A 15,637-nucleotide genomic window follows, 5' to 3' on the forward strand; every position below is an offset into this window, starting at 1 on the left:
TCCAATGAATCAGTCTGGGCAGGGATCTCTTTCTACTTTTTCCCACTTACTGTGTGACCTTGGGTATTCCACTTAACCACACTCACTCTCAGTTTCTTCAGTTAGAAAATTGGCTTTAATAGTACCTACCTCATAGTCATACTATGACGATGAAATGTCAAAATAAATATAAAGTGTTCAGTTCAGAGCCTGGTGCATATTTAGTATCTAACATATAACTGTTATAATTACTTTTGTACTTAAGGGTTTCTAGCTTCTTTCTAGTTACACAATTAGAACTTCAATCTTTTTTGTCTTAAAGACCGCTTAATCACTAAGCACAATTCATTAATATGATGCAAAGGCCCCGTGGGTAAGTTTACCTCTTCAAACTAATTTTAACACCTTGTAAGTAGTAGTTTCTAATGGACCCGCTATCTAAAAGTGAAATGTCTTCAGCAAAAAGACCAAGGGAAGTGCTGTATGCCTTGGTTGGTGTGACAATTGTGAATGCCAGAGGAGATCTAAGGGGGATGTGAATTGGAAAGATGGGGCCAGTCTCTATAATTTTACCAAGCTAAACAGTATAATAACCCCCAAAGAACAGGCCATTTTACAGCATTCATGAAGACAAAATACCAGTCTACATATTTTTAATGTATCTGTTCATTGATTTCTCACAACAGCCTTGCATGTATATAATTTTGCCTCTATTATATATGAGAAAACTCAAACTCCGTGCATTAGGACAATTAATGAAGGCTGCTGTATCTAAACTACCTTCAAAGCTCAGTAGTCTACACATTAATCATAAGAGTTTATTTCTCAGTTTCTTTAAGTCTGAAGTATATCAGGAGTCTGTCTTGGGCATATTTTTTTCCAAGAAGAGACTCCTGCCATTGTGAGGCTGAGCCTGTTCAGTCTTCATTTCCTGAGAAGAGAGAGGAAGCTGGATGCCCTTGGAAGTTGAAGATGTACCTGATGTACACTCATGAGTCATTGGCATCTTGACCCTAACCTAACAGCAAAAGTTATAAAAATAAAACCTGTGTAGCCAGGATGAGGAAATGGTGTTTGTGAGGATCTAACCTGGTTTTGCCACCCCCAGGAAAATAAGAATATTGGTTGGAAACTCTATTAAGGCAATAGGAATGTTGTAATATTCATGAAAACAGGACTCAGTACAGAATCTTGTAGGAAAGACTCAAGAGGAAAAAACAAAACAAAACTTTTGTTAATGACGAAAAGAAAAGTAAGGCTTTTCTAGAGATTCTGCCAGTTGTTAGATTTACTTTTTCCCAGACTTGTTTATTTTCTAATCTTGGATAAAGCCCATGAAAGCAGCAATGAACTATGGTTCCGAGTGATTCATCTCGCCAGTAGCAAGTAATCTCCTTTATCTAAGAAAATAATTTTCTTTATGTTGCTGTAGATGTCACTCTGCAATTTTGTCAGTACTCTGTAAACATAACTCTTGAGTACATTATGGGAGTGTGAGAGAGGCAGGATTAGGTAACAGACTGGGTCAATGTGTATCTTAGACCAGAGAGAAAGAAAGATCACACACAAGCTGCTTTCTCCCTGAGGGGACTAGAGAAAGACTGGATTTCTTTACCTAGTGCTCTAGTATCAATCAGCCTGAGCCCATGCTCCTCCAGTAATTGTAGATTTGCTTTGATTCTGAAAATAAAAGGTATCTATTAGGACATCTGAGGCAAATCCTTAATGACCGTCATTTGTGAACCTGGGAGACATGGCTTTAAAACAGCTGGTAGCGAAACTCCCACCTCATCTAGTTCTGAGTCACTGGTGCTAAGTTTGCAATGAGGTCAATTTCTGGAGAGCTTAGTATGGGAGTCAGGAACAGACAGTAGATAACTAATAACAGATGACAGATAACTGAGATTAGAGCATATACATTTCCCTCATCTCTGTGGTTTAATTTAGTCTTTTTACCTCAGATCAAAAGTGTTGTCAAAGAACAGTTTGTCATTTTGAAATGAAGGCCATGGTGTTTTGATTGGGTGAAGGGATGAATGTAACAGAGTGTACTGATCACAGTGGTCTTTCAATAATAATATCAGATAAAGTGATGTTAATTGTTTAATATTAACTTTTTTCTTATTTTAAAATAATACAGGTTCACTGTAAAAATTTAACAAATACAAATAAACAAAAGTGATAGAAACATTACACATAATTCCATCCCAGATATAACCAACTTTTTTATGGAGGTATAACTGACATATAGAACTGTGTACGTTTAAGATATACAATGTGTTGATTTGATATTTATATAGTACAGTATGATTACTATGTTAGCATTAGTGAATACCTCTATTATGTCACATAATTATCATTTCTCTTTTTTAGTGAGAACAATTAAGAGCTAGTCTCTTAGCAAATGTGAAGTTTATAATACAGTATTGTTGACTGTAATGCTATGCTGTGCATGAGTTCTCCTGAACTTATTTACTAGTTGCAAATTTGTACCCTAAAAACATCTTCCCAATTCCCCCTTTCCCTGAGAGCCTGGCAACCATCATTCTACTTTCTGTTTCTATGAGTTTGGCTTTTCTAGAGGCCACATGTAAGTGATATCATATGGTATTTGTCTTTCTCCAACTTTTCTCACTTAGCGTAATGCCCTCAAGGTCCATCCATGTTGTTGCAAATGGCAGAATTTCCTTCTTTCTCATGACTGAATAATATAATAATATTCCTTCTCATGACTGAATAATATTCCATATTCCATTCCATATGTATAAATATATGGAATATATATATATCAATGGAATATTTTATATATATATCTATCTCACATCTTCTTTATTTTAACTATTCATCCATTGATGGACACTTAGGTTGTTTCCATATCTTGGCTATGGGAACAAACATGGGAGTGCAAATATCTTTTTGATATCTCTCTTCATTTGTTTTGGATATATACCAGAAGTGGAATTACTGAATTATATATAGTTCTATTTTTAATTTTTTGAAGAAACTCCATACTATTTTTCACAGCGACTGAAACAATTTACATTCCCACCAACAGTGCACAAGTGTTCCTTTTTCTCCACATCCTCACCAACATGTGTTATCGCTAGTTGTCTTGCTAATAGCCATTCTAACAAGTGTGAGGTGATATCTCATTGTACTTTTGACTTGCATTTCCCTGATGAGAAGTGATGTTGAGACCTTTTCATGTACCTCTTAGTCATTTGGATGCCTTCTTTGGAAAAATGTCTATTCAGTTCCTCTGCCCGTTTTTAAATTAGATTTTTTGGGTCATTGAGTTGTATAAGTATTTTATACAGTTTGGATATTAACCCCTTATATGACATACGGTTTGCAAATATTTTCTCACATCCAGTAGGTTTCTTCATTTTGTTAAATTTTTTTTTTACTGTGTAGATGCTTTTTAGTTTGACGTAGTCCAAGTTAAAGCAGTGTTTGTCGATTCTCTTAAGTATTTTTTTTATTTCTGTATGTCTCTCTCTACAGAAATGCAACGTATTAAACACATTTTGATTTTTGAAACATGATTTTAAACTTTAAATTTTATTTTGAACATTTTTCTTTGGTTAATCTTCTATGATCTCTTTAACAACTGAATTACGGATAATGATATCATTATTTCCTCTGCCTAAAATTCTCTTTTTCCTGTTTTTTTTTCTTTTCTTTTTTTTCTTAGCTATCTCAAAACGTTATTAATTTCTCAGCAAATGTCAACATGCTGAGATTTTGACTATCCAATCTAAAGTAACCATCCAGTCATTCTTTGGCATATCATTCTTTGAATTTTCTGTACACTACTTTATCATAGTCTCATGTCTTCCCTCCTTCTTTCCTTCTTTCTTTTGTTACTTCATTCTTTCCTTCTTTGTTTATTGTCTATTTCCCCTCTCCCTCAATTTAAATACAAGGTCCTTTCTTCTTACCAAAACAGCGTCCTGTAATTTGCTTTAAAATTCATGTCACTCTGGTTTTCTGCTTCTTCTTTGCTATTTGGTTTCTGGAAATTTCCCTTACATTTTCACAAACATATTTGTGTATTTAAAAAAATATATTAGTTATAACCACAAGTTTTAGATATCTTATATCAGTAAGTATTTGGGGAGAGGAAAGGGGAGTTTGTGATCTATCATATTATTAGAAACTGAAAATTATCCCTGCTTATTCTCTAAATGCTATTGAATACCTCTAGGCAATTCCTGTTATAATCCAGAATAAAATACTTAGGCTTTACTAAGTTTTACAGACTTATGTTCTATTATAATATAATTTAGAGAGCATGCTTTATAAGACTCTATTCCATTTTTACATTACTGCCTGAGATACAGTTAATTTCCCATGGTTTTCTACAGATTGTATTTGAAAAGTTAAATAGAAGTTAAGAAAATGTACACACACTTCAGAAATTGCTGGTAGGTTGTCTAATGCTTTGTGATAGATTCAATTTCTCTATGAGTCATTAAATGAAACTTATTTAATGTAGGCAAGATATGGGGTTCTTTTTTTTTTTTTGCGGTACGCAGGCCTCTCACTGTTGTGGCCTCTCCCGTTGCTGAGCACAGGCTCCGGACGCGCAGGCTCAGCAGCCATGGCTCACGGGCCCAGCCGCTCCGCATCATGTGGGATCCTCCCGGACTGGGGCATGAACCCGTGTCCCCTGCATCGGCAGGCGGACTCTCAACCACTGCGCCACCAGGGAAGCCCTGGGGTTCTTTTTAAACCTGAATATTTAATGTTTCTTTACCATGTTACTGAAGAATAATAAGTTTTTTGGTTTTGTTGGGAAAACAATTGTGGAATTAGGCAATGAGAAGTGTAATCAAGAAATTTTGATTTTAGTGATGAATAAATTCATATCCGGCCAGTTATTTTGGAGAAGCAACTTGACCTTTCTGGGTTTTAGTCTCTCATTTGAAAAATGATGAAGATGAACAAGATATTCATCAACATGGTTTACAAATCAAAGTGACTATGTTTTCTGTGATCAAATGTATTCAGGGCATCTTGTGGCTTCATCATGACCTAACTGATGGCTCTGGTGTGCGTTATCTATTATATAACATTTCTGTACCTTTGAAAAGCCATGTAAGTTTTAACTAATAGTCATTATTATTAGTTTCTGTTAGTTTCTATAGATTTCCTCATCTCACAGTTCTCTTGATTAAACAACGTGTTTGAAAATATTTCTGGAGAAACCTTGTTTTCATGAGAACTGAAAAAAATAAGACTAAAATGTAAGTTTCTAAACTTATTTTGGCTAATGTTCTAAAAGACAACCTTACAGAAAGGAGGTATTTATCCCCTCCCCTTGTGCTTAGTCAAGTAATTATTTGCTAAATGACTAGAGAATGTATTGATATATTAGGAAAAATTCAGCAAGAAAGCTCTTTATCTAAAATTCAAGACTCCAGATTTTTACACATATTCATAGTTCAAAATAAACATATTTTTGGCTGCTCTTTAAGGACAAAAAAATTCAGAGGAAAACTTTGGTAAAGTAGATGCTACCTAAACAGAAAGTTAATATTGCTATTTTTTATTTGTTTAGCTGAGTTGAGCAAGATAAAAACACATGAATACCCCTTGTCAATTATTTAGCCAGTGTGTTCCTTCTTTGCCATCATAAAAATGAGGTGCAAGTACTAGGGACTGAGGAGGGGAGCCCAGTCTCCCCAACTATGTTCTCCATAAGTTCACCCAAAAGGCAATCCAAGAAATCATTTCATCTAAGCAAATTGGTATACCTGTCATGTAAGTGCATCTTCCAAACAATCTCCAGGCCTATTCTATCCTCCCCCACCTTCCGCTTTCCAACAACTTTCTACCCCTAAACTACTATTGTAAGGAAATCTTGGAACCTGGAATTGATTATAAGATTTTAAATCAATCTCAACAGTTGGCAAATAATCTTGTTGGTTTATACGATTAACATGTACATAACAACCTGACAGTGATCACTGTTAAGATATCAATTTTTACAGTGAGGAGGATCAGTGAGGACAAATAGAAACTAAAATATTGAAATATATACAGGTCAAAAGCTACAATGAATAATCTTGCTGACATAATAATATGGGTGTGCTGTGTGTTTATACATTTACTAATGTCAATTAGAAAAACCTAATGCTTATCTATTAATGTGGCAAGTATTCCAGAATCTTTATTTAGCATCTAAGAGTAGGATATATTATTTCTATGATATTTTTATTTTCTTAACTCATTGTTTTATATTCACTGTTTTGATTATGTTAGGGTGCAGGCTATAAGTACAATTGGAACAGATATAAATAATGTCAATAACCCTTGGAAAATCAGTCTTTTAAATCTCTATGAAGAACCATGCTATTAAATTCTATAAATTAAAAGATACAGAAATGTTGCTGTAAGCTATGATAGCGTCTCTGTGGAAATTATTATAGTGAGAAATTAGTCTATCTGGCCAGGAGATTTGAAGAAAATATTGCTCTGAGTGAACTTTCTCTGAACTTACAACATCCTTCTCATGATTTACTGACATCTGAACACTGACATTCTGGTCTCTGAAGAGGGCATAAAGAATCTGTTTTAGTTATGATGTTTTCTTGTCTCTTTTCAATCAATCAGTTAACAAATATTTGTTCCTTCACTAATGGTGTGCAAAGCATTCAGCTGGGTGCTCAGGGAATACAAAGCAGTAAAAGCCTGGAGTCCAGCAATAAAAGAAATTATTCTGGATGGCTTACGATTAATTACCCTATCATTTGGTGGAGGTTCAAATTGCACTGAGTTCAGAGGTGGGTGAGTTTCTCTCTTTGGAGGTATTAGGCAGGCCTCTTGGATGTGAAGGCTCTTGGAGGGACCTTGAAGATGGGGAAGAAGGCTTTGCCTTCTTAGATGTAAGCCACTAGCTCTGAGGCAGATGGAATTGACAGGGACTTGTTAAGATTGCATAAATTTATCCTGTAGGGAAATGAAAATCTATCAGTTTCACTTCCTAGGTCTTATAATCTGTGCTAATAATAACAGTGAGAAAAACAATAAGCACTATTACTGGAGGATTTACTATGTCCCAGACACTGTGGTAAGCAGTGTATATATAATCTCAGTGGAGCCACACATTAGGTTAGTATGAGAAGGATGACTTAAGCAATAAGGCTCTAAGCATATACTTTGGTAGCAAATAGACTTGACTTAAGTTTTACTTATATCTCTTCCATTTAATGCCTATATGACTTTGGGAAAGTTACTTAATTCTCTTAATTTTCTGTTTCCTCACCTCTAAAATAAGAATAATATTAACACCTACCTCGTGGCATTAATTTTGAGTGAGATAATTCATATGAAAGCACTTAGCCCAGTGTTAAGTGCCATTACTGTCCTTATTTAATATTAGCTATTGACGTTTTTATAACCATCCTTAGGAGGGATGAGGAAACTAAGAGAGAAAAAAATTCCCCAGGATTATACAACTAGGAAGGGAAGAATTAGAATTTGAAATTCAGTGTATCTGATTCTAGAGTTTATTCTCTCAAATACTACATTATTCTGTGTGCATTTGTATTAACTTATTTAATAAAAATTTTTTGTACTGCTTATGTGCCATGTTCAGGGCTTTGAAAATGCAATGATGAGAAAATTAAAATTCTCTCCATTCTAATGGAGGCTACTAATAAAAGGTCAAATTGTTAATAGATATTTAATTAAAAACTGAGATAAGTACTCAGAAGGAAGGAAATATAATTCCATAGGAGATAAAATAAACCAGCTTCACTTAGATTGTGAGATTTAAAAGTATTCCCCTGGGAAAGGAAGATCAAAAGGGTAAGACTAAAGATGATGTCAAGAACCAGATCATACAGGGCTTGTAGGCAATATGAAGAAACTTGGTCTCCGTCCTAAGGGCAGTCCAAAGTCATTGAAGAGTTTTAAGAAGAAAGTGACCCGATCAAATTTGTTATTGGAAAAGTCACTGTTTAGAGAATGGTGGGAGGAGACCTAATAGAGATAAAAGAAAAAGTTTGTAGGCTAAATAATAATAATCATTATTATGATATATTCTAATTTATTATAAATATTGTCCAGGAAAGAAATGAGAATAGCTAATAGCTTGGATAAGTACTGATTACAGAGGAGATAATGATAAGAGTAGAGGTTTGAAATATATTTGGATGATTGACTTAAAGGATTTAATGATCAATTAAGTATGGGAAGATAAGAGAAGGGAAATAATAAGAATGACTGCTAGGTTTCTGGCTTATGCCTCTAGAGTATGACAGTGCTGTACTCTAACTGTGGGAGAGAACCAAGGTTTTGAAGGAGGGTCATGTGCTCAATCACAGATAGAAGGAGCTTGAAATGCTTTTGATATCCAAGTAAAGATGTTGAGAAAGTAGTTGGATATATGACCCGGAGGAGAGGTCTATCTGGAACTACAAAGATGAAAAGATTGGAGTCATCAACACATGGATGGTAATTAGAGCCATAGATCTTAAGTTTTAGAGAGAGAGTTAGAGAGAAGGAAAGATATCTGAGTCTTGAGAAATTGCAACATTAAATAGGCAGGACTAGAAGAATGAACATAAATGAGATTAAAAAGAGAACAGAAATATAGTTGGGAAACCAAGAGAGGGTGATGTCACAGAAACCAAGACAAGAGAAGGAAACTATCAGAGACAGTAGAAATAATGGAGTTGTCTACATTGTCAAATGCTATGGTAATAGCAAATAAGAGGAGGACAGAAAAATATCCATTGAATTCCATGACATGAAGGTCAGTGGTGAGATCAGTGAATTTTCACTGTAGAAAAGATAAAGAAAGCCAGTTTGGAATAGACTGAGGAGTGATGAGCCAAAGAAAAGGAGACTAAACTATGAACAATTCTTTCTAGAAGTTAGATTAAAGGTAAAGAAGAGTATGGTGACAAGCTGGAGGCAATTATGTGGTTGAAGGATGATTTTGTGTAATTGTATGTTAGAGGGATCTGGTTGAGAGGGACTGGTTCCATAAATAGGGATTAGAAGCAATCATTAATAATATAAGCATCCTCGGAATACAAAAGTGATTAGATCTCAAAGCACAGATGAAAGAGCGGTGCTTAAAGAGAGATGGCCTTGCTTCTAATGTAACAGGAGGGAAGAAAACGTCACATGCCTGCATGAGTAGGCTTGTAAATTTCCTGTTCTGTAGGAGAAAACTGAGGGAGTTCCTGTTAGATAATTTACATTATATCTATTTACTATTGTTTCCCTAAAAATCAGATTGTCTGCCTTTTAAGATTTACAATAAAGTTTTTATTATTATTATTATTATTATTATTATTGGTTACCATATGTGCCTGTAAATGACTAAAGCTTTGTCTGTGGAATTAAACTATGTTAATGATTGAACAATTTACTTATGCAAAGTTAACCTGAAGCCTTAGGGTAAAGGGTTGTATGCTAAAGTCAATAATAAAGGCTAGATCTAGGTCTGGTTTAATGGAAAGGATCAATAACTTTGCAAAAGACCTTTTGAAAGTACAATTTTTACATTGGAAAAGAGAAGTTTATTTTTAGCAAAAAAAAAATATCTTCCCTCCCACCAGTCTCTGCAAACCTAATATATGTACTCCTGATGATCTCTCATAAACACAATTACATGTAGTCTTCCATATTTTCTCCTTTTTTCTGTAGCTATAGGAAAAATTGTAAATAGAGATTTCTATCATGATAATTCATTTATTTTAGAAACATGTACTTTTTGATGAATTTAAAAGTTTTCCTCAACTATACCTTATGGAAATCTCTCCAAATCAATTGGAATAGTTCTAATTTATTCTTTTCAATATTTCAGAGTGAGCTTTGTACCATAAATTATTCAGTTATTCCTCTATTGATGGTGATTTAAATTTTTACTGATTTTTATTTTCTTTTTTGCTTCTATGAACCAATACTGCTAGGATATCCTTGTTATGAAACATTTTATACTAGTGTCATTTTATATGTATATAATGATTCTCAGGGAAGGAGTCTCCAAAGTGTGTGTGTAATTTTTATTTTAATGGATTTTGTCAGGTTGCAAACCAAGATGGTTGTAACAATGAACATTTTTACCAGCAATACATGAGAATCCTTTTAACCTTGGATCCCCACCAAATCAAGATGCAAATTTCCAAAGGAAATATTAAGAAAGGTTATCATCCCTAAGGTTGACTATTTAAAATATTTCAAAGAATGAAGATTGATAGGGGACTTAGGAAAAGTATTTCTTTGTATAAAGTTGAACTGAGAGATTCATCCCCAAAATCAATGGTTGGGGGAGTCTCCTCCTCACTTCAGGTCAAGAGAGTGACATCAACAGAACTACTAGGAGTAGAATTTCTAGATAAAATACTAAACATGCAGGCTAAAGTTGAATTGCTATTGCAGGATGTCTGTACTTTAATTTGCTAAATCTGACATCCCGAACTAGGAGACCTTGATATCCTGAATTAAGGCAACATAATGATCAGTGTCTCACACATGCCTGAGAAATCTAGCAGGTGAGAGATGTGCCAGTGGTCTGCTTGGGCTGGGATTAGCCTGTATTCTTCATTCATCTGATCAAAGAATGAATGTTTCCCCCTCATTTCCCAGATGTAGGAGATGGGCAAGGAAGACTAGTGTGTGTCCTATGCACGCTTGCTCCTAGATGGGTGAACTGGACTCAGCAAAGGAGAAACTAGAGGTAGATCTCCAATTTATAAAAACTGAAAAGGGAGTGACCTAACACCAACATATAGTGCATTCGTGTGTGGGTCAAGAAAACTTCAGGTAAGAGGATAATGGACAAGATTTCCAAAGAATCTGCAAAAGTAACAAGGAGTGAGAAAGTTAGCATTAAATCCACCTGACCGAAAGAGAGGGAGACCTCCTCACAAGAGTGAGTTAGATATTTCCTGTCCCTCTCATCTATGCTCTATTTTGACATGGGCAGGTTCAGAAACTGTGGTTGCCAAAATCAAAGAGGGGGAATAGGAGAACGAAGTGTAGAAGGAGAAAAGAAAAATGATACCCCACTCCTTCGGCCCTACATCCTGCTTTCAGTGATTCCTGAGGCGGTATGTGAGGGACAAGACTCAATGTGATTCATGTTTAGGATGTTGATTCCTATTTGGAATTGGATATTTTTATTAATACAAAAGACATTTAGTTATTTAAAGTGATTATGGGAATTTTTTACTACCTACGGATAAAAAAGAAAGCATGGAATCATCACGCTTTTCATTCAGACACATGAAAAAAATCTTCTTTTCCCAAACAGGTACCATTTGAATGAAAAGTGGGAGAGATATGTTTATTCAACATAAAGGTTATAGATGTTATTAGTCTTTTAAGGTTTATTAATTCAAAGAGGTTTAAATATAAGTTCTTAGGGTAGTTTTAAAACAAATTAATTTGGGGGAGAAGAATGACAAATAAGGTGATAAAATCCCAGGGGCTGGAGTAAGAGCCACAACCTTAAATGTGTCCAACTTCTGAATTCTAAAAACTCTGTATAATCTTGTATTGTGATTTGCTTTTTAAATATCTTTCCAAATTGTCTGTAAGCCTCTCAAAGGCAGCAGCTATCAGGTCTTTTCTTTGAATTCCTACCACCAAGCATAGTGCCACATGCACAGTAGGTTAGATATATATTTCAACTGACTGGTGTCATCTACTGTCTCTTGAAGGATGAGATATAGTAGAGGGTCTAGATGCTTTGAACATATAAGAACACTATGAATTCAGAAGAGAGGCTGGGCGCCTAGGACAGTTGAAGATCTTATGAAAAGGGCAGGCCATGATGTAGGCTTTGAAGGAAGAATGGGCTTTGGGAGGTTTTGAATCAAAAATACTTTTCAGGCAGACTATGGACTGAACAAATGGAGGTGTGACTACATGTTTTGTATTCAGGAAATAACGATGGATGAAGCTTACATAACAAAATGTCTAAGAAGACTGAAATTTATATGTTAACGTTTGAAAGTATCTGATGAAGGGAATGATTTGCACAATGAAGATATAAAAAAATTTTTTTCTCCATAAGTTTTGAACTGGTGGAATAAAGAGACAAAGGGTTAGAGGCAGCTGGAGTAATGGCCACTTATAGAGTTTTAAGAACCCTGGAAGAAGTGGGTAATGATTTGGATACAGCAGTGACATAAAAGAGAAAGAATTCATATGGGAGGCTCTACAACAAAGGAAGAAGAGACTAATAGGATGGCAGAAGAGGGAAGAAGGAAGGCTTGCAGGATGGTTTGGAGCCAGAGAAAATGATGAGCTCATTCACAGAAACAGGACAATTCACATAGCACATTTAGTTGAATAAAAACATATATAAAATTGTGTAGACTAAGAAGATCCTTGCTTACTTCATCCAAAATATTTTGCAAATAAATCTGATATTATACCTATGAAAATGTTAAACTCTTCCAAATTCATTTTTGAAAAAATAAAGAATATTTACTTTTCTAAAGTTAAATATAGCTGTCTTTTCCTTCTGCTTTTTTGTAATAATTCTGTTGTTTTTAGTTCTCACTCATCAGGCAAAGCAAGATCCTCAGTTATATAGGTATTCTATCAGAGGTTAGATTTTGATGGAAAAAAAACTCACAATTGTTTATATTAAGTCGTATATTAGTTAAATATTGATCCGAAGACCAATTAGCAGTGACTTAAACATGACAGAAGATTTATGTCTCTGCTGCATAAAATTCTAAGATTGCAACATAGTGGGATTTGGAAGAGTTGCTTTTCCATCATCAGCATAGATTCCATCCCTGGATCCAAGGTGACTGTTAAAGTTGTTGATACTTTCTAGGTGAAAAGAACAAGTGAAAGGCAAGTAGCTTCCTTTTAAGAATGTGACCTGAAAGTTGCTCACATCCCATTGGCTAACACTTGGTCATATGGTTTGGGAAATGTCATATTTAGATGGGCATCCCAATGACAATTTGGAGCAGGAGGGATTTGGCTCTAAAATGAATAAGGGGAAGCTTTGTACAGTGGCAGTATTGTAGCCAATGAAGTTTATCCAAGGTACAATTATTGCTAATTATAATGAATAAGGGTAGTCCTATGCAGGAAAACCCAAGTCTGCTTATATTTCATGTAGCACACCCTGTCCTACTGATGTATACTTATTATTAGGCTTTCCTTTTTCATTCTGTTTCATTATTTCTTTTGTTTTGTTTTGTTTTGGTTTGGTTTTTTTTGTGGTATGCGGGCCTCTCACTGTTGTGGCCTCTCCCGTTGCGGAGCACAGGCTCCGGACGCGCAGGCTCAGCGGCCATGGCTCATGGGCCCAGCTGCTCCGCGGCATGTGGGATCTTCCCGGACCGGGGCACGAACCCGTGTCCCCTGCATCGGCAGGCGGATTCTCAACCACTGCGCCACCGGGGAAGCCCCATTATTTCTTTATTAGTTATAGGTTTTCTTTAAAGTTTCAATTTATTATTATTATGTACAACAATGTTAAGAGATAAGTTTTATGAGTTATATTAAAAGTTTTAAGAGTTTATTTGGGCAAAAATGAATTCCAATCAGATAGTATTGAAACTAGCAGATAGCAAGGAGCTCTGAGGACCTGGTATAAAATGAAAAACGTTTACATACAGAAGGGAGCAAGAACAAGGAAGTTATACTAGGCAAAGACGTGGATTGATTACGACAAATTTACTTTCTTTTAGGAGATGACAGGGGTCTGACAGGAAGATTACTTAACTAGTGCTGATCAGACAATTCCTGATTGACTGGTTTAAGATTCCATTTCTGGGAAAGCAGAAACTGTAATTAAGTGAAGTCTTGGTGGTGGTGTGAGGTTTAGCATAAGCAACTCCATTTGGGGTCTGTTGTCTTGTTTTTCATAGCAGAAAGATTCCAAAACACTCGAGGATTATATTCTCTAGGATAATTATTTGAATAGAAGTAGTATGAAACAATACCACTTGTCAAAATAAGAGGGCCTTTAGGTTTATTCAAAATGATTATTTTCTATTTAGTATCCTAGATATGATATGTTAATTGTAAGAGATAATTTCTGCTGATCTGAAGTACCCCTTACCCCAAGTGTTATTTACATGAATTACTAGTATGCATGAGAGAGTTTCCTTTTTGTTGTTGTTGAATTGGGTGTATGGTGCACAGTTCTTTGGGGGTTGATATTCTTAGGAAGATAAAAGAGAACTATGCACAATAGAGATGAGAAAAAGTTCTCTCTCATCCCTTCACCACTGCTTACATTTGGTCAATAGACTGATCTTGAGCCATTTAAAAAGTGTTGCTCAAAGGAAGAGCTGTAGAAGCTGTATATGTATATGAATGTGTTTGATTCTAGGCATAAGCAGTGCTGCTTAGAGGCCTAGATAGTCAGTTGAAATGCGATTTCCAGAGAGGTCCATTCTTCACCCATTTCCTCAGCTGTGGCACAGATAATAGGACATATTTGTTATTCTGCGGGCTAGCAGACACAGGAAAGAGAGGTCACTGTGCCTGGAGAAAGACAGCGGGGAGAGTAAACAGAGGTGTATTAAAGTTGAGGGAAGATGGTTATCCTTATCACATTCCTACATAGGGTCCCAGAAATGACTGAGTAGTGGTGGTGATGGAAAATTTGGGGGAAGGCTTTCTAAATGGATAGGTGTAGGCTTGGAGCAGGGGACAGCCGTGGGTTACTTCCGATGAGACTTCATGCGTGCTCAAAGACAAAGAAATTTAAGACAGGGCTTCTCAAACTTTAAGTACAGATGAATTGCCAAGAGACCTTATTACAAGGCAAATTCTGGTTCAGTATCTTGGGTGGGGCTGAGATTGTACATTTCTATTAAATTCTTAGGTGATGCTGCTGTTCCACAGGTAAGGCAACTTCCAGTACCAAGGACTTTGTAACATTGAATTAATCAAGCATTCATTCCACCCATTTCCCAATTCACATCCTGAAGTCAGAAATGCCTGGATTTCAAAACTGGCTATTCCACTAACAAGTGTCACTGAGTGGTTGTGTGACCTCCCTGGGGTTTAATTTCATTACTAAAATGGACTTCTGTGAGCCTTGTGGTGTTTGCTATTTCTATCCAGCAAATATTTCTATTTTTTTCTTATGTACCTGGTTGGATTGCATGCCTCTGTTCTTGTGAAGTTAGGTGTGCCATATGTCTACTTTGACCGATAAAATATAGGCATAATTGTTATATGTTACCTGCGTGATTTTCGACCTTCTATTTCGCTCTGCCTTGATTACTGGCAATGTTTTAGTAGGTGTTTCATCATGAGGATCACACAGAGCAGAAACCTCAGCAAACCCTTAGCAGACAGGTAACATGAGGATAAACTTTTATAGTTTTAAGCCACTGAGACTGTGGCAGAGTTTGTTATATTGGTAAAGCTGGTTTACATTGACTGGTGCAAGCATTAAATGGACAAAGTCAGATATTTGGCTATTGCACAGATATTCAGATGTTTCCCTTTCTTTTCTCTTCCCAACTCCTGTGATTTAGCTTTTTGTATTCCTCTGTATCTATATTATAAAAGCAATAGGTAATTTTAAAAATGGTGAAAACTATATTTATCCTTTTTAAAAACACTTTTAGTCCTTACAAAGTTTTGATTCAAAAATTCAGAACTTATAGATGAATGAAGCTTGGGAGCTGTCCAGAAGCTTCTTTCT

General features: G+C 35.6%; 1 pseudogene; it reads left to right on the top strand.

Moving 5' to 3' along the window:
• Positions 1-12,966: 12,966 nt before the first annotated feature.
• On the top strand, positions 12,967-13,034 carry LOC136792356 (U4 spliceosomal RNA; annotated as a pseudogene).
• The last annotated feature ends 2,603 nt before the right edge of the window (positions 13,035-15,637 follow it).

The sequence above is a fragment of the Kogia breviceps genome, chromosome 12, assembly GCF_026419965.1.
Source record: "Kogia breviceps isolate mKogBre1 chromosome 12, mKogBre1 haplotype 1, whole genome shotgun sequence".
Taxonomy (NCBI): Eukaryota; Metazoa; Chordata; class Mammalia; order Artiodactyla; family Physeteridae; genus Kogia; species Kogia breviceps.